The 23,997-nt window shown below is 40.6% G+C and overlaps 1 long non-coding RNA gene across 1 annotated transcript in view; it reads left to right on the top strand.

Moving 5' to 3' along the window:
* Positions 1 to 21,995, top strand: part of LOC131382344 (uncharacterized) — a 39,521-nt gene extending 17,526 nt beyond the window's left edge. Inside the window, exons 2-3 of the long non-coding RNA XR_009211751.1 lie at positions 21,662 to 21,735; positions 21,913 to 21,995. This is a non-coding gene — a long non-coding RNA (uncharacterized LOC131382344). The remainder of the gene's footprint in view (positions 1 to 21,661; positions 21,736 to 21,912) is intronic.
* The last annotated feature ends 2,002 nt before the right edge of the window (positions 21,996 to 23,997 follow it).

The raw sequence follows: 23,997 nt of genomic DNA, 5'->3' as shown, positions 1-23,997 counted from the left end.
AATATGCCCCTTCCCCCCATACCTTGCTACTACACCAATAAGGCTCCAGTATAATAAGAATGGACTATAGCTGAAATAAATGCAAGATTCACATACTCCTCTGAGAGTAATACTTAGGAAAGCCCCAAGTCTAGAGGGGAGGCAAAAACAAGGACACTGGAGAAATTGAAGCTTCTGGCTCCTACAACTGTACCAAGCATTAAACACAATCCAACTCCCAGCCATAGTAACATAAATCCTCAGATTAAAAGCCTATTTACTCCAGTTTCTGTTACCTAATACAGCATGTCCAGATTTAAGCAGAAAATTACAAAGCTTGCCAAAGGCAAGAATAAAATAGTCTGAAGAGACAGAGCAAGCATCAGGACCAGACTCAGATATGACACAGATGTTAAGAGTTATCAGATACAGAATTTAAAAGAATAACCATGATTATAATTAAGGGCTCTAATGGAAAAAGTAGACAGCATGCATGTACATATGGATAATATAACAAAAGAAATAGATGTTCTAAGAATCAAAGGAAATGCTAGAAACTAAAAACACTGTAACAGAGATGAAGAATGGCTTCAACGGGCTCATCAGTGAACTGGACATAACCAAGGAAAGAATCGTTGAGTTTGAAGATAGCTCAATAGAAACTTTCCAAACTGAAGTGCAAAGTGAAAAAAGAAAGAAAAGAAAAACTCACACAAACCCCAGAACTGATTACCCAAAATCTGTAGGTAAAATTTCAAAAGGTGTAACATGTGTATAATTGGAATACCAGGAAGAGAAGAAAAAGCAGAGGAGAAAAAAAATATTTGAAGTAATAATAGCCAAGAACTTTCCACAATTAATGACAGGCACCTAAGAACAGATCCAGGAAGCTCAGAAAATGCCAAGCAGGATAAATACTTGCTTTGCATATCATATTTAAACTGCAGAAAACAAAAGGCAAGGATAAAGTCTTGAAAGAAAACAGAGGGAAAAACACCTTACGCAAAGAGGAACAAGGATAAGAATTGCAGTGGACTTCTCATCAGAAATAATGCAAGCAAGAAGAATGTGGAATGAGATATCTATCTCCAAGTGTTGAAAGAAAAGAAAACCCCACAAACCTAGAATTCTATATACACTGAAATTATCCTTCAAAAGTGAAGAAGAAATAAAGTCATTATAAATAAAAACTGAGGAAATTTATGACTACTGGATCTTCTTTGCCAAAAATATTAAGTTCTTCAGGCAGAAAGTGATATAGGTCAGAAACCCAGATCTATATAAAGAAATAAAGAGTGTTGGAAAAGAAATAAAGATAATATTTTTATTTTTTTATTTGATTTAAAATATCCACCTATTTAAAGTATTAGTAGTAACAATGTATTGGATGATTATAGCATGGATAAGTAAAATGAATGACTACAATGTCATAAGGGATAAAAGGGAGCAATTAGAAATTCTGTTATGAGGTAGCTGTACTCCTACATACATAAAAACAATTTGAATTTAAAATTTAAAAATACCATTTACAAAAGCACAAAAATAAATACTAAGGCATAAATTGAACAAAATATACACAGGAGCTATATTCAGAAAACTATAAGACTGATTAAAAAAAAAGGATCTGAATGAGTGGAGAGATACTCTGTGTTCGTGGATTGGAAGATTCAGTATTGTTAAGACATCAATTTTTCCTAACTTGATCTACAGACTCAAAGCAGACTCAATCAAAACTCCAGCAAGCTATTTTGTATACATTGACAAACTGATTCTAGAATTTGTATGGAATAGCTAACATGATACTAAAAGGTTGACACAGAGATCAATAAATTGGAGCCCTGAAATAGAACAACACAAATACAGTCAACAGATTTCTGACAAAGAAGCAAAGGCAATTTAATGGAGAAAGGATAATCTTTTCAATAAACAGTGCTAGAACAACTGGATATCCAAATGCAAAAACCTGAACCTAGACACAGACCTTATACCTTTCACAGTAATTAACTTGAAATGCATTATATACCTAATTTTAAAGTACAAAACGGTAAAACTTCTAGAAGAAAAATGGGAGAAAATCTAGATGACCTTGTGTTTGGCTATAAGTTTTTAGATACAATACCAAAACCACAATTAAAGAAAAAAATTGATAAATTGAACTGTTGTGGTTTAACTGTCCCCTCCAAAACTTATATATAAATGTATTTATTTATTTATTTTTAAGACAGAGTTTTGGTCTTGGCACCCAGGCTGGAGTGCAATGGTGCAATCTCAGCTCACTGCAACCTCTGTCTCCGGGTTCAAGCGATTCTCCTGCTTCAGTCTCCTGAGTATCCTGGACTACAGGCACGTGCCACCACACCCAGCTAATTTTTGTATTTTTAGTAGAGGTGGGGTTTCACCATGTTGACCAGGCTTGTCTTGAACTCTTGCCCTCAGGTGATCCACTCGCCTCGGCCTCTCTAAGTGCTGGGATTACAGGCATGAGCCACTGTGCCTGGTCTCATAAGAAATTTAATTGCTGTTATAACAGCATTAAGACGTGGCACCTTTAAGGTGATTAGTCTGTGAGGGCTCTGTACTAATGGGTGGGTTTAATGGCTTTAAAAAGGGGCTTTGGGAGTGTATTTTCTGTCTTGCACACATGACTGCCCTTCTGTCTTTTGCCATGTTACGACTTAGTAAGAAGGTCCACACAGGATACAACCCCTTAATCTTGGACTTCTTAGCTCCCAGAACTGTGGGCCGAATAACACTTTATCCTTTATAAATTATCCAGCCTGTAATATTGTTATAGCAGCAGAAAATAGACTAAGACATGAACTTTTTATCAATAATTCTGCTCTGTGAAAGGGATACTAAGAGAAAGATAAGACAAACCACAGACTGGCAGAACACATACCTGATAAAATACGTCTTACAAAACACATATCAGATGAAGGATTTGTATCCAAAATATACAAAAAACTGTTAAAAACCAACAATAAGAAACAACTCAACCAAAAAAATGGAAAAAAGATCTGAACAGCCATCTCACCAAAAAAGATATACAGATGGCAAATAAGCATATGAAAAGATGGTAAACATTTGTCATGAAGGAATTGCAAATTAAAACAACAATGAGATAGCATTCCACATCTATTAGAATGGACAAAATCCCAAAAATGAACAATAACAGTTGCTGGCAAGGATGCAGAGCAAGGGTTACTCTTATTCCACTTGATATAGCTACTTTGGAAAGATAAATGATACAAAATGATACAGCTACTTTGGAGGATAGAATGATAATTTCTATTTTTTTAATGTATTTTTGAGACGGAGTCTCAATCTGTTGCCCAGGCTGGAGTGCAGTGGTGCAATTTCCGCTCACTGCAACCTTTGGCTCCCAGGTTCAAGCAATTCTCCTGCCTCAGCTTCCCGAGTAGCTGGGATTATAGGCACCTGCCATCATGCCTGGCTAATTTTTGTAATTTTTTGGAGATGGGGGTTTCACCATGTTGGCCAGGCTGGCCTTGAACTCCTGACTTCAGGTGATCTGCCCACCTCGGCTTCCCAAAGTGTTGGGATTACAGGCGTGAGCCACCACGCCTGGCTGGAATGATAATTTCTTACTAATCTAGTGATAGTCATGCCATATGATCCAATGAGCATGCATCTAGGTATTTACACAACTGATTTGAAAATTTATACTCACACAAAACCTACATGTGAATATTTATAACAGCTTTATTCATAATCACCCCAAACTGGAAATAACCAAGATGTCCTTCAATAGATGAATGGATAAGGAGACTGTGGTATATCCACACAGTATAATATTATTCAATGATAAAAAGAAATGGGCTATCAAGTTACAAAAAGCCATGCATGAATCTTAAATATATTGCCATGAAAGAAGCCAGTCTGAAAAGGCTACACACTGTATATTTCCTATTGTATGACATTCTGGAAGAGGCAAAACTATACAGATGGTGAAAGATCAGGGGTTGCTAGAGATTCACAGGTGGAGAGAAGGTTGACTAGGTGAAGCACAGGGAATTTTTTTTTTTTTTTGAGTGATTGAATTATTCTGTAGGATACTGTGATCATGTTATGGTGAATACATGACATTATGCATTTGTCAAAACCCACAGTACTTTATAGTACAAGGAGTGAACCTCAATGTGTCCATCCAAGTTAAAACATCATTTAGAAAGTCAGAGGATCCCCCAGATGCAATGCAGAATGTGATAAAACTAGCTACATTACGAAAGTACAAAACAACCTCAATGAATGAGATGGAGAAAAAAGGTGCTGACCTAAGTAATGCTAGAAATGAGTCTGTAGGAGTAAAAACAAATGGAAGTGTACGTAAGCACTGTACTCTAGTTAAGAAAGGTGTTTTCTATGTGAGCATGGCTTAACAATTAGGAAACCACTTGTATACTGAAAAGGAATAATTTTTTTTTTTTTTGAGACAGGGTCTCACTCTGTCACCTAGGCTGGAGTGCAGTGGCATAGTCATGGCTCACTGCAGCCTCAACCTCCCAGGCTCAGGTAGTCCTTCCACCTCAGTGTCTCAAGTAGCTGGGATCACAGGCACGTTTCGCCAGGCCTAGCTAATTTTTGTATTTTTTGTGGATACAGGATACTTGGTGAACAAGTTTTCCAGGCTGGTCTCAAATTCTTGGGCTCAAGTGATCCTCCCATCTTGGCCTCCCAAAGTGCTGGGATTACAGGCATGAGCTGCCACACCCAGCTGACATGGAATAATTAAGTAAATGAATGATGGGTGGTGGGAGCCAGGCTTCTCCCTTCTGTAGAGGGACATTTTTGATAAGCAAGGGGAAGAGGCTAGAATGATCCTTTGTAGTTAGATTCGAGTTGAGGATATCAGTATGAACTCATGCTTAGCCTAATATAGACACAGATGAATGCATGTATGAATACATGAATACATTTTTTAGAAATGTTTATATACGTGGGTTAGTATACACACATATATTTCCTCACTCTGTTAGTTGAAGGGATCTGGAAACAACACCCCTATAGCAACAAGCACATGTAGCACCCAGATCTTGGTTTCTAACACCATCTTCTATTAAAAAAATGAAAAATAGCTAATTCTAGGACTGGGGCAGGATATATGATCTTGGAACATCTTGTAGGGCCAGAAAGTAAGGAAGTACTCAAGCCGCAAAAACAAAAAACCCAACCAATGAACCAAACAAAAACCACACAACAATAACAACAAAACAGCATTGGATTATAACACACAATATAAAATGAATATCCATGAGTGTGACTCCATACTGATATAAAACATAAATAATTGGATAAATAAACAAATGGGTGAAAAAGAAGCACAGCATAGAAAAGGGGAGTAAATAGTAACTTTATAGTGGAGAAACCTGACAAACACTACCTCGGCCAGGTGATCAAGATGAACATCAACAACACTCATTCATGTTGATGGTGCATATCCTTCATATGATGCATGGACAATGGTGGTTTACCTTTGGGGTCTTCCTTCCAACATCTTATAACTCCAATCTAATCATCCGACAAATCCCAGTTGAGGGATTCAGTACTAAATACCTGACTAGGACTCTACAAAGCTGTTAAGGTCGTCAAAAACAAGGAGATTCTAAGAAATTCATCAACAAGAGGAGCCTAAGGAGGCATAACTATTAAATATAATGTGGCATCCTGGGACAGAAAAAGGATATTAGGTAAAACTAAGGAAATCTGAAGAAACTGTGCTCTTTGGTTAATGATAATGTACCACTATGGGCTCATCAATTGCAAGACATGTACCACACTCATGTGAGAAGTTAGTAATAGGGAAAATTTGGCATGGTGTTTATGGGGACTTTCTGCACCACCTTTACAATGTTTTTCTATCAACCTAAAACGGTTCTAAAATAAAGTGTATTTTTATTTTAGAAAGGAAACTTTTGGAAGTGCCTGTTGGGGTTGAGATATGGTAAATCCAGGCCCACAGACACTGTCTAACTTACTTTGGAGCCTGAGAGGAGGCAGTTTACTCATAGGAAAACAGTATATACTGAAAGGCCTGAGAGCCTCTGGCATGTTATTATTCAAGTTCTTGATGTTCATCTATAATATGAAATATAGGCAGTGTTTTGGTTTTGTCACAACAACTGGGGGATACATAATGGGCCTTGTGGGCAAACAGCAGCAAATGCTCAGTGTCCTGCAAGGTGTGGAACAGCAGCATACAGTGAAGGAGTGTCCCACATCTTGCATGATTTTCTTTCTTTTTATTTCAATAGTTTTTGGGATATAGGTGGTTTTTTGTTACATGGATAAGTTCTTTAGGGTGGCTGCTGAGATTTTAGTGCACCTGTCACTGAGAGTGTACACTGCACCCAATATGTAGTGTACACTACATATTGTCTATCACCCCCTCCCAACTTCTCCCTCCCCAAGTCCCCAAAGTCCATTATATCACCCTTATGCCTTCATCCTGCATGATGTTCTTTCTTCCTCTCTCCCTCCCTCTCTTCCTTCCTCCCTCCTTTCCTCCCTCCTTTCCTCCCTCCCTTCCTCCCTCCCTTCCTCCCTCCCTTCCTCCCTCCCTTCCTCCCTTACCTTCCCTTCCTTCCCTTCCTCCCCTTCCTCCCCTCCCCTCCCCTCCCTCCCTTCCTTCCTTCTTTCCTGCCTTCCTTCTTGCTTTCCTGCCCTCCTTCCTGCCTTCCTTCCTGCCTTCCTTCTTTCCCTCCTTCCCTCCCTGCCTCCCACTTCTTCCCTCCTTTTTCCCTTCCCATATCTTCCCCCTCCCTTCCCTTCCCGCTCCCCTTCCCTTCCCCTTTTCCCTTCCCCTTCTCCTTCCTTTCCTTTCAGCAAGTTCTCCCTCTGTTGCCCAGGCTGGAGTGCAGTGGTGCCATCTCGGCTCACTGCAATCTCTGCCTTCCAGGTTCAAGTGATTCTCCCACCTTAGCTCCCAAGTAGTAGGAACTACAAGTGCATGCTACCACACTTGGATAATTTTTGTATTTTTAGTAGAGGTGAGAGTTTCGCCGTGTTGGCCAGGCTGATCTCAAACTCCTGAGGTCAAGCATCTGCCAGCCTTGGCTGCCCAAAGTGCTGGATTACAGGAGTGAGCCACTGCACCCAGCCTGCATGATTTCCTAAAGTGTTTCTATGCTTTAGAAAACCTAAACCGAGGTGGAACCTAAACTTAGGTGGAAAACCTGTTTAAAATAATCTAAGACCAGACTTGATCTCCTTTTTCAGTATAAACTTTGAGTATTTTTTGCATGTTTTTAACATACACTGAATTTTCCAGGAATGCCACTCTCATGTAAATCCAAAAGAAGCCTAGCTTGTTTTGTTTCGAAAAGTTGTTCACTTGTTTGGAAAAATTACACCATTGAAGGTAATGTGGCTTTGCTATTTGAATCACCAATACGGCACACTTGCAAGAACCTTTTGCATTTATGGTGTTTTTACGTACAGGTAGAGGAACAATAAAATTTATTATCTATATCAGACATTTTCAAAGGCAAAGGGGAATGCTGTTAGTAATTATGGCAGGGCAATGAGCATCAACCAGGATTGTCTCAGAAAAACTGGGTTGTCCAAAGAAAACTGGAAAATGTAGTTTTTGAGTGTTCTTGCCCCACAGTACAGAAGGACATACTAGAGAGAGGTTAGAGTAGATGTTGAGTGAAAAAATCCACACGTCCATAGAGACAATTTTGTCTGTTTGCTCTACCAATCACCGAAAGAGATATATTAAAATTTCCTTCTGTGATAGTGAACCTGTCAATTTCTTCTTGTACTTCCTTCAAAACTTTGCCTTTTAGGGGCATGCAGGTTCATAACTCTTTTTTCTTCTTAGTGAATAGAACCTTGTATCAATATGCAATAATCATTTTAGCATCTAAATACCTTTTGCCTTAAAATATATTTCATCTGATATAAATCATTTTAGCATCCAAGTTTTGCCTTAAAATATATTTCATCTGGTATAAATATGATAACCCTGGGTTTCCAGGTTTAAAATTGTTATACCTTCCTAGTGAGTAGAACCTTGTATCTATATGCAATGATCATTTTAGCTTCTAAATAAAATTTTTTTGCCTTAAAATATATTTTGGCAATCTCAGGTTTCTTTTAATTATTTGCTGGCATATTTTATCTTTTTACTTTCTATATTTCTGCATCCTTATGCTTTTCTATTTTTATAGTTAGCATATAGCTGGATTAAAAAAACTGACAATATTTGTTTTTCATGGGTGAATTTAATCTGTATACATTAAATAATGATTACTGCTTGATTTGAATTCATGTTATCTTATTTCATACTTCCCCCCACTTTTTCAATGTTTATTTCTCATTTATTGACTTTAGTGTTAATTTTGTATTAACACTAGTTATCAAAATTGTTTACACTAGTTTAGAAATTACATATACTATTTCAATAGTTTTAATTGTTACCCTAGAAATTTTAAGAGGTACATTTAATTTAACAATGTCTAAAGGTAATTAATATTTTTATTTTTTCTATACAAGAAATCAAATGCCTTAACTTTAATTTTCTTCCCTTTCTTTAATCATAAATTATTGTTGCCATAAATTTAGTTATGCATTGATTTTTAGTTCGTCTAGTTACTATAATTGTTATTATTTACATAGTCACTGTTTAGGCTTACTTCCATGTTTACCATTTTCTTTGCCCACCACTTCTTGTATCTAAGACCTCCTTCCTAGGATAATTTTCTTTCTTAAGTATCTCCTTTAGGAAATTATTTAGTAAGTTTTTGCTCATATCATACTCTCTTAGTTTTGATTTATTTGAAAATATCTTTATTTTACCATCATTCATTAAAGTAAATTTCATTTGGTAGAAAATACAGCACAAGGTCAACATTTTTTTTTTCTCAGTGCTTTAGGCTTATTTTACTGGTTTCTGGCTTACATTGTTGTTACTGAGGAATTAGCTGTCGGTGTCATATAAATTATTTATAGATAATCTGTTTTTATTCCTCTCTAGTTGTTTTAAATATCTCTTTGCTTTTGATGTTCTGCAGTTTCACTATGATGGGTTGAGATTGTTTGTTTTTTTCTCCTTACTTTCTTATATTCCTTGGTATTTATTGGGTTTCTTGAATCTGTGAATTTCTCCTTGGAAACATTCCCAGTCATATTGCTTCTACCTCATTATTTCTGTGATCTCTTTATAGATTTCAGATTGGACATATGTTGGACCTTCTCATTTTATCCATATCTCTTAACATCTTTTGCAATTCTTTTTGTCTCTGTGTATCATTTTGTGGATTTTTTCAAACCTATCTTCTGATTTACTTATTCTCTTTCCAGTTTTGTAGTCTCACTCATCAACTGAGTTTATAATTTCAATTCTTACATTAAAAAATTTGTAGAAGTTCTATTTTGTTATTTTTCCAATCTGAACTGTTAATTTTGATAATCTTTCTTTTTTCCTTTGTCATACACCCAAAACTTAAAAAAACTTAAAAAGAAACACATTAAGCACATTTTACTCTCTATATCTGATAATTATAATATCTGAAATCTGTATGGTTCTGATTCTACATATTTTTCTTTCTTTTTACTCTGTATCATGGTAGATACTTTTTACTCTTTAACATTCCTTGTATGTTTGGTGGTTTTTGATTTTGAGCTGATGTTACTTGAAACTTTATCTTTCATAATTCTTTAAGGCTTGGGTTTAAAGTGTGTTCCTTCAGAGTGGATTTGCTTTGATTTTCCATGACTAACTCAGGACCATTTTAAATGAAGATTTCAGCTTGAGTTTTTCAGTCTACATATGTAGTATGAATACTTTCTTCAAAGAATATGAACTTGTGTTTAGGAAGCTTTTGGGAAAATATTTTTTTCCCTGTTCTGTCCAGAATCTAGGTTGAATCAAACAGGATCTTTACTGTTGATATGAAACTGTTTTTTCATCCCTCTGAGGACTGCCCTTTTGGAATCCTGGCTTTATAAAGTGATCTCAGATCTGACCTCCAACCCTGCACAGGCTTAGTCTCTTATCCCCAGGTCTTATTAAAACCCAGGCTGTAAGCTTCCAGGAATTGAACAACTCCCCCAGGGTTCCGGTGCTCACTTACTCCTATGAATCTGAACTGTTTTATGCAGAAACATAGATTGATTTGAATGGAATTACATGAGTGACATATGAGATTCATTCTATATAACTTTCTAAAGTGTAACAAGAGGAGCAAAGGCCACAGGAAGGAATTCAGCACTGTATAAGGAAGACTGCCTCATGAGCTATTTATGAGGTAGTGAGCTTCTTGGTTACCAGGAGGATTCAAGGATAGGCTAGACAACCACCTACTGGGGACGTGGTAAAGGGGCCTTAGGTATGAAGGGATTGGTTGAACCAAAATGCAGCCATCTTCTCCTTCTACTTGATTGATGCCGATTTGCATGGCAGAGTCTCTGGAACAATCTCCTTTCCCTGGCCATGCTGAAAGTTTAAAATATTGCCTTGCCAGGTCTGCTTTCTGCCTGCAAATGGCTCCTTGACACCTGGCAACAGAGCTGTTGGGGCCCAACACACTGTGCCAGAGCATGCGATGCCTGGGCTGCCTGGATCTGCTGTTCACGTGGCCGCATTTCAGGCCCTGTCAGGTGGCCATGGCTTGTCTTGGCCACATGGCTGTCGAAGAGTGGGTGAACTGGGGCAGGATGAGTGAGCAACAGGTGTTAGCAGGAGTCTAGACAGAAAAGGATCCTTATACCCACAGGAGCATTCGTTTAAAATAGCTCTTTTCCCAGATATGCCTCTGGTGGCGCTGGGCCGTCTGGGCTGTGGTTTAAGATCATTTGGCAATGTTCATTCCTACAACCAGAGAACAGCTTCTGGTGCTGTAAAATCATCAGCAAGCTAAGCCAATTAGCTCAGCCAGGAGAGGATTATGTGCACTGGTGTTGGTACCAGGCAATTGATGTAAGCCGATTTTTTGAAGTTTCAGTGTTTTTGCTTGCCGTATTTTCCTCCAGGGCAGTCACAGTTTAACTGGGGCTAGGCTCCAGCAGGTGACGCCTTTGGGTACTTTTCAAATTGCCTGTGGAGAAACTGGGTGAAAAGTGTTCACACTCTCATGCTTCGTGTAGTAAGGGGAGGAGCCCAACTGCAAACATGGGCAAGCTGTTTATATGGAGAGAGTGGTAAAATGTCCTTTTCCTGTTTGGGAGGAATTGGATGCTTTTGCAGAGCTCAGTAAGGAGAGGCTAGGATGGGGCTCTAGCAAGAGTGATGGGAGTCCTGAGGGCAGTGGGTGGAATCCAGGTTAAGAATGAGGCTAAAGTTAAGGGGTCAACTCAGACGCAGGATACAGGGATTCTGTTCTGTGTTAGTGCAAATTAGTGCTTTGAGTTACATGTGGGATTATGGATAGATAATGTAATGTTATTCGGGCATGCAAGGGCCAGTGGGTTCATAGATGACCTTGAAAAGTTAGCACTGAGTTTGTAATGCCATTTTAACCCCCCAGATAGTTTCTTTTGTGTTTTGACCCTTGTTGTAATAGCACCTTGTGCCGCTCACAGAGTGGGAAAAAAAGAGACAAAACACAGTATAAAATGGCCCACCCATGCAGAGAAAACTACTGCTAACATTTTGATGTATATGTTTCTAGATTTTTTCTGTGCGTGTATATTTTTATAGATATGAAATCATATTCTTTTGTAATCTGCTTTTCCACTTATATTGATTCAATCAGTAGATATTTAACGAATGCCTGTGGTGTGCCCAGCCCTGTGCTGGGCACAGAGAGTACACTGATGAAAACAAAGCCCTTGCCTACATGGAACTTATGTTCTAGTAAAAGCATTCTGTAGTGAGCATCTTTTCATATCAATAGATCATTTTATGAAATAACATTTTTATGAGTCACATACTATTCCCTAGTATTGATAGATTTTAATTTAATTGTATCCTATTGTTTCCAACAGGATGAGTTGCAACTTTTTGCTAATTCAATGATTTGATGAACATTTTTGTAGCTAATATTCATGTACATCTTTATTAGAGATAAAGGCTGTAATGAAAATTTCATAAAACTAAATGTTCCCCCAGGTAGGAGGAATAAATGTGCCCTGTCTGGCTATGACTGACAGGCAATTAGTCCCAGAGACACTTGAGCCCAGAGGGTATCACTGACAGACTTGGCTAACCGCATGGCTTAGGTTGGGGCAGGCAAACCACATGTGGGTGTTTCAGCTGACCCACGTGGACTGCCTGGCAGCACTTGACCACTGGATCAATTAAGGACATGTATGGGTTTCAGAATTCTTTAGAGGCCCAGATGCACTCACTGTGGCTTTAAAAATAAAGGTGTGCTGCTCCATGATGACAAGTTGCTTGAAATTATATTTTAGGAACCCCAAGGAAAGAGTTCTACAGAAGCACACAAAAATGAATTGGGAAAAGCTTGTGTTTGTGCCTTTAGGGTTGGCATGGGCAGCAGGGTGTGCAGAAGGACCAGCTTTCAAGATGGGTTTTTTGTATATGGAACTCTTGTAAGCAGGATGGGAGACAAAGTGGCGAGGGGAGCAGATGACAGGAATGAAAGTTTGCTTTTATGTGGTGCCCTAACCTTGTAGAGGGGGACTCATGGGGCTTTAGATGATCTGTGTGCTTCCATGATGTGCTCTTAAGCTCACTGGAGAAGGTGTGTCCCTCTCTTTGCCGGACAGCTGGCTAATGTATGAGCCTAAAACACTGGAATCATTTTAAATAATTTCCTGTTTAATACCCCTCTCTTCACCAAATTCTGTCCAATGTCCCTGACAGTCTTTTGAATTTGCTGTTCAAGCTCCGTTATTCTCTCACTTGAATGACTGCAGGAACTTTCATGGGTCTCCATGTTTCCACTTCCTTCCAGTCCATTTTCCACACAGCGATGGCCTAAGCTATCTTTGCGACGTGAAAATTTCATCATGTTACCGCTGGGTTAAAAATCTCCAACAGCCTCCTGTCGCTTATAGGGTGAAATTCAAACTCATTCGAGACTGAAGAGGCACTCCAGCTGCCCTGGCCTACTGGACTGGTCCTGTCACCTGCCACAGCCCTTACCTGTGTACCAGCTGTGAACTACTTGCAGTTGTCTGGAAGTGACATATTTATTAAGCCTTTGTATCCTTGCACACAATCTTCCTTCTGCTTGGAGTGCTTTTCCCATCTTTTTCCCTTGGCATATTCCTACTTATTTGAGGCACCCCTTTCTCTGTGACCTCACAGCACTGCATCCATCTCTGTATTGTCACTTATTGTGCTACTCATTTACACGTCTCCTGTCTATATCCTTTACGGGACTGTGGACTACTTGAGGATGAGGGTGGAATCTTATTAATTTTTTTATCTGCTATCCCACTGGGGTGCCTAACATATTTGTTGTTAAAAGAATGCTTACAGAATCATAAATATTGGAGGGGTATATACAATCTGGATTGCAAAAACATGTTCTTTGATGAAGACCTAACCAGACAGAGTGTGCTCATAGTGCTCAGTTCTGATGTATGTTTTCAGCCATCTTTTTAAGGATTTTTATTCTAAAGATGATTAATTTTGTTACGTAAAGACTGGTCCTTAGATAGGGTTGATTTACACACATGCATGCTCTCTCAGACATGAGCTGGTGTTGCAAACACACACACACACACACACACACACACACACACACACGATTCAACAAGTAAGTGATGAGTTCAAACATGGGGTTCTCTCACTCCAAACTGTGCTCTTGACTTCTATAATCTCCTGCCTGCGGTGCTGGTATTTTGGGTCCAAGAGAAGGAGTTGTCAATGGAAGAAAAGGGAAATGTGAAAATGTGGCAAAAACCCCCCAAAATGAAAATAAACAACTCCAAGACTATCCATGTGTTTATGTAGATATTTTAAAAAGGCAATTGCTTTCGCTTTCAAAGTCTGTTTCCATATTTGTCAAATGTGAATAATAATGTTCTCCCAAGGCAGCTGGAAGGATTAAATAAGATAATGTATTTTATATAGTAAATGCTTAACGAAAAGTAGCTATCGTATTTACTTTTCCAGAGTTTTTGCTTTTTCTTCTTCCTATGCTCAGTAATCTGGGAGTGGGCCCTAATAGAAATAAATCTTTGCAGAGGAAAAGCTGAAGGTTGCCTGTAGTTGGTGAGTAGACGGCCTTTAAATACTCCTTTAGGAGTTTCCGAAGACCTTCTTGTACCTCCTGCCCTACCACCCTCTTGTTTACTCCCTAAAATCCCACAGCTAGATTTCTCCTACTAACACCATGTTCACAGATACAATAGCCCTGCTAGAGGTAACAAGTTAAAACTTTTACTTTATATTTCCATGGAATGAGTCTTGAGCTTCTTTCCTAAAAATAGGATTTTTTTCTTGAGCAGGAGACCTGAGGCCAGGTTTGGGGAAGAGATATCTGGTGAGGAAAGGAGGTAGTGGAATGAGGAGTCATGTAGGAAAACATGATTGGCTATACCACCCAGGGATGGCTATCTACCTCCCTCTTCCTGCCATCTTGGTCAGGATCATCTCTCTGAATTTTTTTTTTTTTGAATATTTTGACTTAATCCTTCAGTATAATTCTGCTGACCAACTCACCTCCCCGATAGGTGTGTGATGAGGTGGTATGCTGGGGGAAGGATGAGGAAGAAAGGCCTTTCTAAGCCCAAATGCACATTCTGGAAAAATTAGAGTTGTGCTTACTGATAGACCTGGGTCAGGACACAGTCCAAGGAGCAGAACTGATGGACAAGATGACTTCATAGCATGGGAGACATGATTGGGAATATCCCTTCCCCAGCTACTTTTAAAAAGAAAATTGTGGTAAAATATACGTAACATAAAATTTACTATGTAAACCATTTTTAAGTGTACAGTTGAGTGGCATAAAATATATTCACATTATTGTACAACCAACACCCATCTCTGGGAATTTTTTTCATCTTCCCAAACTGAAACCCCATAGGCAATAAACTATAACTCCCCATCCCCTTCCACCCTTACCCCTAATCCCTGGCAACCACCATGCTGCTTTCTGTCTCTAAGAATTGGACTCTCCTAGGTAACTTGTATAACTGGAATCATGCAGCATGGGTCCTTTTTTGTGACTACCATATTTCACTGAGTGCTATGTCTTCCAGGCTCACCCATGCTGTAGCTTTCAGTTGCTTTTGGAAACTGCTTTGGAAGCAGCACACTGAGCAGGCTGCCCACTGGCCAGTAGGCCTGAGGCCCCAGGCCTGGGTTCAGGGGTGCCTGGGTGGCCATTTCCCTTTCAAGGAGTCTAGTAATGGCATTGTTTGTGTTCCCCGGACAGCCAGGAAAAAACCTGCTGACCATTCTCTTAGCCTATTTCCTTCTCCTTCTTAGGGGCCATTAAAACCCCAAGCAGAAGGCTCTTCCCACTGAAGGCCTATGCAGTCTTGGCAGTGGGGCTGGGCACTGTTGGTAGCCAGAGTGACTTTGCTTCCTCTTAGGAATGAGGCCACAATTTGCCATGCTTGCTCCCAATTCATAGTTTGAAATAGCCCTCTCCTGCTTCCAGTGGCTTCTGCCCCACCATACAATGTGTGGCTTCTGCTGGGGGCTGTAGGAGGGCTGCCCCTTTCTGTCCTGTCCTGCTGGCAGCTGCGTGGGGTGTTGGCAGAGCCAGCCAGTGACTGCCAGTCTCCTGGATGGTTGCCTTGTCCACTGCTTGGAAGCCTTGTCATGTCTGATGTGGCAGGGTCCGGTTTCTAGAGGAAATGTTCCTCTGGGATTTGGATGAAATCTGGGCTGTCCTATCTCCAGAAAAATCTGAGCAAGCAGCAATTGTAATTAATACTTGATGAATGATGCCCACTGGGGGTTAATTCCTGACAGCCCAAAGCTCTGAATGGGTGGAACACATGGTATTGGTTGGGTGTTAGCCATGCTTGCTAATGAATTCACTTTACTTATTTTGGCCTTGGGGTTAGTCAAGGAGAGAAGCTCAGAAATAAAGTAATGCCCTGACACTGCCTCCCACAGCTGATTGTCTTTCTTTCTTCTTGTTTCATTTAACATAATATATTTGAGGTTCATGCATGTTGTTGCATGAATCAGAAGTTCATTTTTTATTGTTGAGGGCGAGTCTTGCTCTGTTGCCCAGGCTGGAATGCAGTGGCACAATCTCCGCTCACTACAACCTCTGCCTCCTGGGTCCAAGCGATTCTCCTGCCCCAGTCCCCTGAGTAGTTGGGACTTCGCGAGTACCTGGGACTACAGCTACTGTGCACTACCATGCTTGGGCTAATTTTTGTATTTTTAGTAGAGACAGGGTTTTGCCATGTTGGCCAGGCTGGTCCCGAACTCCTGACCTCAAGTGATCCACCCACCTCAGCCTCCCAAAGTGCTGGCATTAAAGCGTGAGCCACTGTGCCTGCCCTGTAGTTTATTCTTTTTTATTGCTGAGTAGTAGTCCAATGCATGAATATGCCACAATTTGTTTATTAATTGTCTTATTGATGGACATTGAGTTGTTTCTAATTTGGGCTATTATGAATGAATATTCTTTCACAAATCTTTCTGTGGACATGTCCCTCCCTGCTTCCCCAACGCAGGGTAAATACCTAGGATTAGAATTTTCTACTACTAATAAAGTTAAGACATGCACTTCATTTGATTGGAAACTACCAAACAGTTCTCCAAACTTGTACTACTCTACCTTCTTATCAGAGTTCCTGTTGCTTTCCATCTTTATCAACATTTTGTGTTTCAAGTATTTTTTTAAATTTTAGGTATTCTAGTGGGGGTTGAAATGGTATTTTACATATGTTAATTTGCATCTATCTGATTACTAACGATGTTGAGCTCCTTTTCCTGTGGTTATTGGCCATTCATATATCTTCTTTTATGAAATGTCTGTTCATGTCTTTTGCCAACTTTTTATCAAATTGTACAGAATTTTATTGTTGATTTGCAGGATATTTTAAAACATATTCTGTATACAAGACCTTTGTCACATATGTATGCTGCAAATGTTATTTCTTGGTCTATGGCTTAATTCATTTTCTTAATGGCATACTTTAATGAGTAGAAATTTTCAGTCTTGTTGAAGTCCAACACGTCAATTTTTTCTTGTATGGCTTTTTGCATCCTGTCCAAAAAGCTTTGCCTACGCAAAGGTCACAAAGATATTCTCTTATGTTTTTTTTTTTTTTTTTTTTCTAGAAGACTAATGGTTCTGGGTTTTATATTTAAACCTATGACCCATTAAAAAATTATTGTTAATGTATGAAGTGAGAAAAAATTTCGTGAAAAATAAAACTCAAGGCCATAAGTCTTCCATAAGAAAACAGCCTACTCTCTAATTTGCTGTGATAAATTAATGGAAAATCTTGTGGCACCCTTGAGATGGAGTAGCCAAGAGAAGAGCTTCCCTTCCTTCAAGGGTAGATAGTGTGGCAGCAACAGGTGATGGTGAATCGTAGCTGTGTCCAGTGAAGTAACGACTTAATACGAAGTATTTACAGTAGAGGCAGCAGCAATGCCGAGTACATGTGAGAGAAAACTGAAAGAACTCCTAGAAAAAGCTGGAGGACATTTTTGGGGACCTAATATGTATATTTAGAGACAGGATCTCTCTCTGTCGTCCAGGCTGGAGTGCAGTGGTATGATCATAGCTTACTGTAGCCTCAAACTCCTGGGCTCAACTGATGCTCCTGCCTCAGCCTCCCAAGTAGTTTGGATTATGGCCACATGCTGCCATGCCCTAACTTTTAATTTTTTATTTGTAGAGACAGGGTCTCGCTATGTTGCCAGGCAAATTTTGAAATTCTGGGCTCCAGTGATCCTCCCACCTTGGTCTCCCAAAGAACCGGGATTATAGGTGTGAGCCCCTGTCCCTGGCCAGGGGCCACAGTTTTTGAATAAAACCAGCAGGGGTGCATGCTACTACAATTCTGGTATTTACAGGGAAAAGGTGACTTTATTTTTGTTTTTATTTTTGATGTTGAAACAATTATAGACTAACAGAAGAGTTGCAAAGATAGTACAGGGCATTCCTGTAGACTTCTCATCCAGCTTCCCCTAACGTTATGAGAATTTATTTGGGGCATGAGTCCAAGAACCATGGTGAGTGAATGTGAAAGTAAGAGGGGAAAGGAAGAGAAGCCAATACTGGGTGAATTAGTGAGCAAGTTTCTGCTATGGGTAAACAGGACTTGGCCCTAGAGACCCTTTAAGAAACTGTATAGAGCACATCTCAGAGCTGTCCTATGGAGGGGTAAGCAAGTTATCCAGCAACTTCTAACCCTCATTAGTTGAGGGTCACTCCTGGGGTAGCTCCCTGACAAGTGGGCGGAGCACCATCTCCTGACCAGAATGTTCCTTTAGGCCATGAGACTTAGGCAAGAAACTATTGGTGTGTCAGTGGGGGAACAGTCTGCAGAGGGCTCAGATGATAATGGTACTGTTTGGGGGTAGGGGAAGAGGGGAGCATTAACAAGGTCTGCTAGGCTTTTCAACAGACCCGAAGTTTGAGTAAGAGTTTACTGGTTGCAAGTGACCTCTAAAGAGACAGACCTTTCCAGACAAAAGGAGTAGAATGTACGAAGATTAAAAGAGAGTATGATAAATTCAGTGACGTGATGAAGCTGTTTTGGGAGTGTGTGGGAAGAGGGCTAAAAGGCTAGAGAGAGGTCAGGGAATATGCACGGGATGAAATACAAGGGTCTTCTATTCTACTTTATCCTGATGGCCAAAGGGAATTTTTGAAGGGTTTTAAATAGGAGAGTAATATCAATTTGCACTTTCAGGAAGATTATTCTAGATGCTATGTGAAAAACAGATTAGAGGGTGGTAAGATCAGAATCATGAAAACCAGCCAGGAGATTGTCTCAGTAATTCAGGTGAGAGATGATGGTAGTGAACTACGATAGTGCTTACCAGGATGGAAGAAATGCTTGAGAGTTGTAATTAACAGGACTTGCATTGGAATGGGGAGGTGGGAGGTGAGGGAAGGTGGAATATAGATGGGGGAGATGATGAGGGAGAGAGGAAAATAAGGAATATGACTTCCACTCTCCTGACCCTGCTATCTATTATTCCCTGAGATAGAAATAGAGTAGTGATAGAGGCAGGAGGAGGAGAAACTCTAGGCAGATAGGGGACATCAGAGAGAGGCAACTTGACTTTGGAGGAAGAGGCAGAGGGGCAACTTGGCTTCAGGGGAGAGCAACCTACCCTTCCCGTCCCGTTTCCAGTTCCCCTCTCGGCTGAGAGCTGCTTTCATCACTCAATAAAATTCTGCACATTCACCATCCAATTTATCTGCACGACCTCATTCTTCTTGGATACTGGACAAGAATTTGGGACCCACCAAATATGGATACCCAAAAAGGCTATCACACTGGCTTGTTGCCCTTGCTGGAGGGAGGTAGCCACCCCCCTCGCGGAGGCAAAGGGGCCACTGAGCTGATAGCACGCTGCTGTCCATGGATGTTTGAGCTAAGAGAACATTGTAACATGCCCTCTGGAGCCTTGGGGTCACAGGCACCCCCACCTGGACACTGCCACAGGGCCTGCACAGAGTTTGTTTCTGCTGGCACCAAAGTGGCCAGCAAGTTCCTGCACTCACTCACTTGCATGCTCCCTCCTGCGAGGGGCTGAGCATGATGGGCTGAGTAAACACGGCACCCCTGTTCTGCAAGGGGGTCAAGGAAAAATCTTGCATCAGTAGGAGGATAAATGTGGGAGTTTGGGGCCTTGTAAATGTGAAGTGTCAGTAGGAAATCCGAGGGACAGTTACTTAATAAACAATAGGATATAAATGTCTTTGATTCCTTTGGTCGATTCAATCTGCAGGTGTAGATTTAGGGGTGGGTAGCTTAAAGACTACCACAGTCTTACGACTGAAACCGTAAGATCAGGTGAGATGGCCCTGGGAGATTGTATAGCATGAGATTTACGGGAGGTAGAGGAAAAAACCTGTAGAAACATGAATCCTAGCAGGGCTGCCATTGAAAGCGTGCATTGCTTTTTCATCTGGCCATGAACAAACCTCCTGTCTCCTAATTTTCAGAAAATGGCACGCAGAAAGGCAGGTAGGAAGCTGCATGGGTGTGCCTGAGGCCAGATTTTCCTGATTAAAGCTCTCCTTGGGCTTGTGGTGTTGCCCCTGTGGCTTGCCTTGGCATGGCCTTTTTTTTTGAGACAACCTTTCCTGAGGGGCTGATCTTTTCTTCTCATTTCTTCTCTCTGCTTCAGCCTTATGCTATAATATTTCTGTTGGCCACTTGCCTTTCTTTTTACCAGTTGGGACTAGTTGTATTCTCATAGCTATTTTCCCTCCCTCTGTTTTAGACAAATAAAAAATGGAAATGCCAGGTTTAAAACAGAGGATTTGCCAAAGATGTGTCTTTCTTTTGCTGACAAGAGAAAGAAAGTGCACATGTGACAGACCAGCCCATTTCTAAATCTAAATGCACATTGGCTGTCCTGGCTGTGGGGGAGTGAGGTGATTCCCCCCTTTGTGAGGGTAGAACTGTCTTAAATAATACCAATTTTGCACTTCTCCTTGGTAAGTGAAATTCATTTTCCAACATGAACTGCAAATTGTGAATTATTAATAGCATCCCCAAGGTATTCCACTGGCCTAATCCAGTCTTGCCCTCTGCAAATTGGTTTTGATTCTTCACATTTAGAAGAGACTTTTGCTGTCATTGAGACTAATTTTTATTCGTACTCATACATGGATCTCCTCTCCAACACATCCTAAGCAGCCCCTTCAATTTGGGGGTGAGGAGGAGGATCTATTTGTTGAAAATCCCTTTCTTTTCCCTGCCATGTCTGTTTTGTACTTCAAAGTCATGCAGAATAATTCTAATACTTATTCTAAAAGACAGGCTTTCAAATGCTTAAATTCATTCATTTAAACTCTCCTAAGGTGGTAGCCTCCCCTTTTTCCTCTCCCCTCTTCTCTTAAGTTTTCCTACTTTCCTCTCCTACAGGATTTACACATGCCTTATACAATTTAGTCACTGTTTTTTGGGAGTTAAACCAAATCCGATTCTTTTCACTTTAAGTTCTGCAACCAAGAGGGAATTCAACAAATTAAAGTGACTACAGTTGTGAAGATACTTAAAACTAACTATTTGGGGTACCACATTCTGTGAATATAGCCTGAAGTCCATTTTTTTTTTTTTGGAAACAACTTCACACTCTTGCCTTATATTCTGTTGATTATAAAATAAAAGTTTACATTATTTTCATGAGAACTGCTGTTTTCCTTATCCTGCAGTTGTGTGGAAGATGTTATATTTCTCCCAGTTAAATGGCATCTTGTGAAACCATTGTTCCAGTTTGTTTCTCTCTTTTTGGCTCTTGATTCTGTTATTCAAACTATTAGCTATTAACCTCAAGAGCTTGTCATATGCACACCTGAGCACTATTTCCTCTTCACGTTTAATAAAAGCTGTTTAGAAAAAAATGTTGAGGAAGGAAAACTGGAGCAAACTGCCAGGTGTCTATGTCTACATTAACATTATTCTATTAGTCAATTCCCTTTGGTTAATATATAGCTTAGCTAAAGTTAAGTTACATTATGCTGCAGTAACAAACAATTGCCACATCTTAGTGGCTTCCAAGAAGAAGAATTTATTTCTTACAATTTGTGCTGACTGTGGTTCAGCTGTCACTCTGCTCCATTTGTCTTCATTACAGGGCCAGCAAGGAGAGGTCCCAATCTGGGATATGCTTTCCTCAGGTTAAAGGGAGAAGAAGAGATATTGCTAATGGTATGGACAGGAGGCAAGGAAATACTGGGTAGGAGAGGGTGGGTCCCCAGCAAAGGCCCCACCCTCAAGCCTGGAAACCCATGGCCCTAAATGGGAACAGGCATTCCTCTTTTTGCATCCAAATGTTTGGCCCACCACGCCCCCCTATCCTGTACCCATTTAAACCCCAAACTTCAGGCGCTGTAAGCAGATGAGCAGATGAACAGAAGCGCAGAAGAGCAGCAGAGTGGCACAGCAGAGAAGGAGAGAAGAGAAGGAGCATCTGAACGTTGAGAGGAGTTCAACTAGAATTGGTCAGAGAGGAGACTGATCACAGGATAGCCAAACTCCAGGAGAAGATTATGTTTCCACTCCATCCCCTTTCCAGATCCCCAAACCATCCCTCTGAGAGCCACCTCTGCCACTCCATAAAACCCCTGCATTTACCATCCTTCGAGTCTGTGTGTGACCTGATTCTTTCTGGACACTGGACAAGGACCTGGGTAGAAGACACTAAACTGATTAACACTTTAGCCATCGGGAAAGCTAAAGGAGCACTGTAACTTTCCCACTGGGGCTTCGGGAGTTGCAGGCACCCACCTGTAGATGCTACCGTAGGGCCGGAGCCCAAAAGTGCTCACCCTGGCTTCTGCATCTGCCCGTCTGTGCGCTCCCCTTCCCAAAAGGGGTTTGAGTGTGCAGCAGCTGAATATATGAGCCGCACCCCTGTCGCACGTCCTGTGAAGGGGTCAGCGAACTCTCCTGTTTCACTAATTCATATACACACAAGGGTTCATAAAGCTTCTGCTCAAATATACATGTCCCCTCACCCCCTGTTGGCCAAAGGAAGTCACGTGACCAATCCCAGCATCAATGGGAGGAGGATGCATACTCGTGCAGGAACGCTGCAGAACTCACATGGAATGAGCAGCAGCGAATAATTAGAAACACTAAGTCATTCGGTAAAAGTATGTATCATTTGTGTAACAGTTTCCAAAGTGTCTTCACATCTCTCTGTGTCAATTGCCACAACCTTGAGAGAAAAGGGTTGCTTTCTCTATTTACCAAATTAAATCCTGAGACATGAAGGGTCATCTTATCACTAGCAAGTGTAAACCACAAATAAAATTCTAAGGTCCCCCCAGCCATCTGAATGAACTTCCTCCTCCTTGGCCAGGGAGCTCTTAAAATTTAACCTGAGAGATTGGTTCAGGCCATGACAGGAAGTGGGAGTTGATCATGTCACGTCACACCTGTCTGGCATTAACATCAACATAGACCTTAAGTTTGATTAGAAACCTTTATAATCTATTTTCTGTGAAGCCTGCTACCTGGAGGCTTCATCTGCATGATAAGACTTTGGTCTCCACAACCTCTTATTGCAACCCAGACATTTCCTTTCTATTGATCTCAGGTCTTTAGATAAACTCAACCAATAGCCAACCAGAAAAAATTTAAATACACCTATAACCTGAAATATAACTTGAAAGAACTCCCGCTGTGCCCCCACACCCTCCACCAGCTTTGAGTTATCCCACATTGCTGGACAAACCAATGTACATTTTAAATGTATTTGATTGAAGTCTCATGTCTCCCTAAAATGTATATAAATCCAAGCTGCACCCTGATCACCTTGAGCACATGCTCTCAGGACCTCCTGGAGGCTGTGTTTATGGGCCATGGTCACTCACATTTGGCCCAGAATAAATCTTTTCAAATATTTTACAGAGTTTGACTCTTTTCATCAACACAAATTAGCATTTAATCCCAAATATTCTGAAACCTAAATGTTCTTTTTTTTTTTCTGAGACGGAGTCTCGCTCTGTCGCCCAGGCTGGAGTGCAGTGGTGCAATCTCGACTCACTGCAAGCTCCGCCTCCCGGATTCACGCCATTCTCCTGCCTCAGCCTCTCCAAGTAGCTGGGACTACAGGCGCCCGCCACCACGCCCGGCTAATTTTTTGTATTTTTAGTAGAGACAGGGTTTCACTGTGGTCTCGATCTCCTGACCTCGTGATCCACCCACCTCGGCCTCCCAAAGTGCTGGGATTACAAGCGTGAGCCACCGCGCCCAGCCTTGTTCTTTTCACTAATGGTGATGAAGATGATGCCAAATATTACTTGTATTTATTGAGTGTACTTCATGTGGCAGGCGTTGATGTGAGTTCTGTACTACCCTGTTGGGCAGAATAATAAGCTCTACCAACCTCAGTAGATAAACCTCAGAATCTCAATGGTTTCACACAAAAAAAGTTTCTCCTTCACATCATATTTCAGTATGGGT

This window comes from Hylobates moloch, unplaced genomic scaffold, assembly GCF_009828535.3.
Source record: "Hylobates moloch isolate HMO894 unplaced genomic scaffold, HMol_V3 SCAFFOLD_23, whole genome shotgun sequence".
Lineage (NCBI taxonomy): Eukaryota > Metazoa > Chordata > Mammalia > Primates > Hylobatidae > Hylobates > Hylobates moloch.
This window is presented reverse-complemented; position numbering and strand designations above follow the sequence as displayed.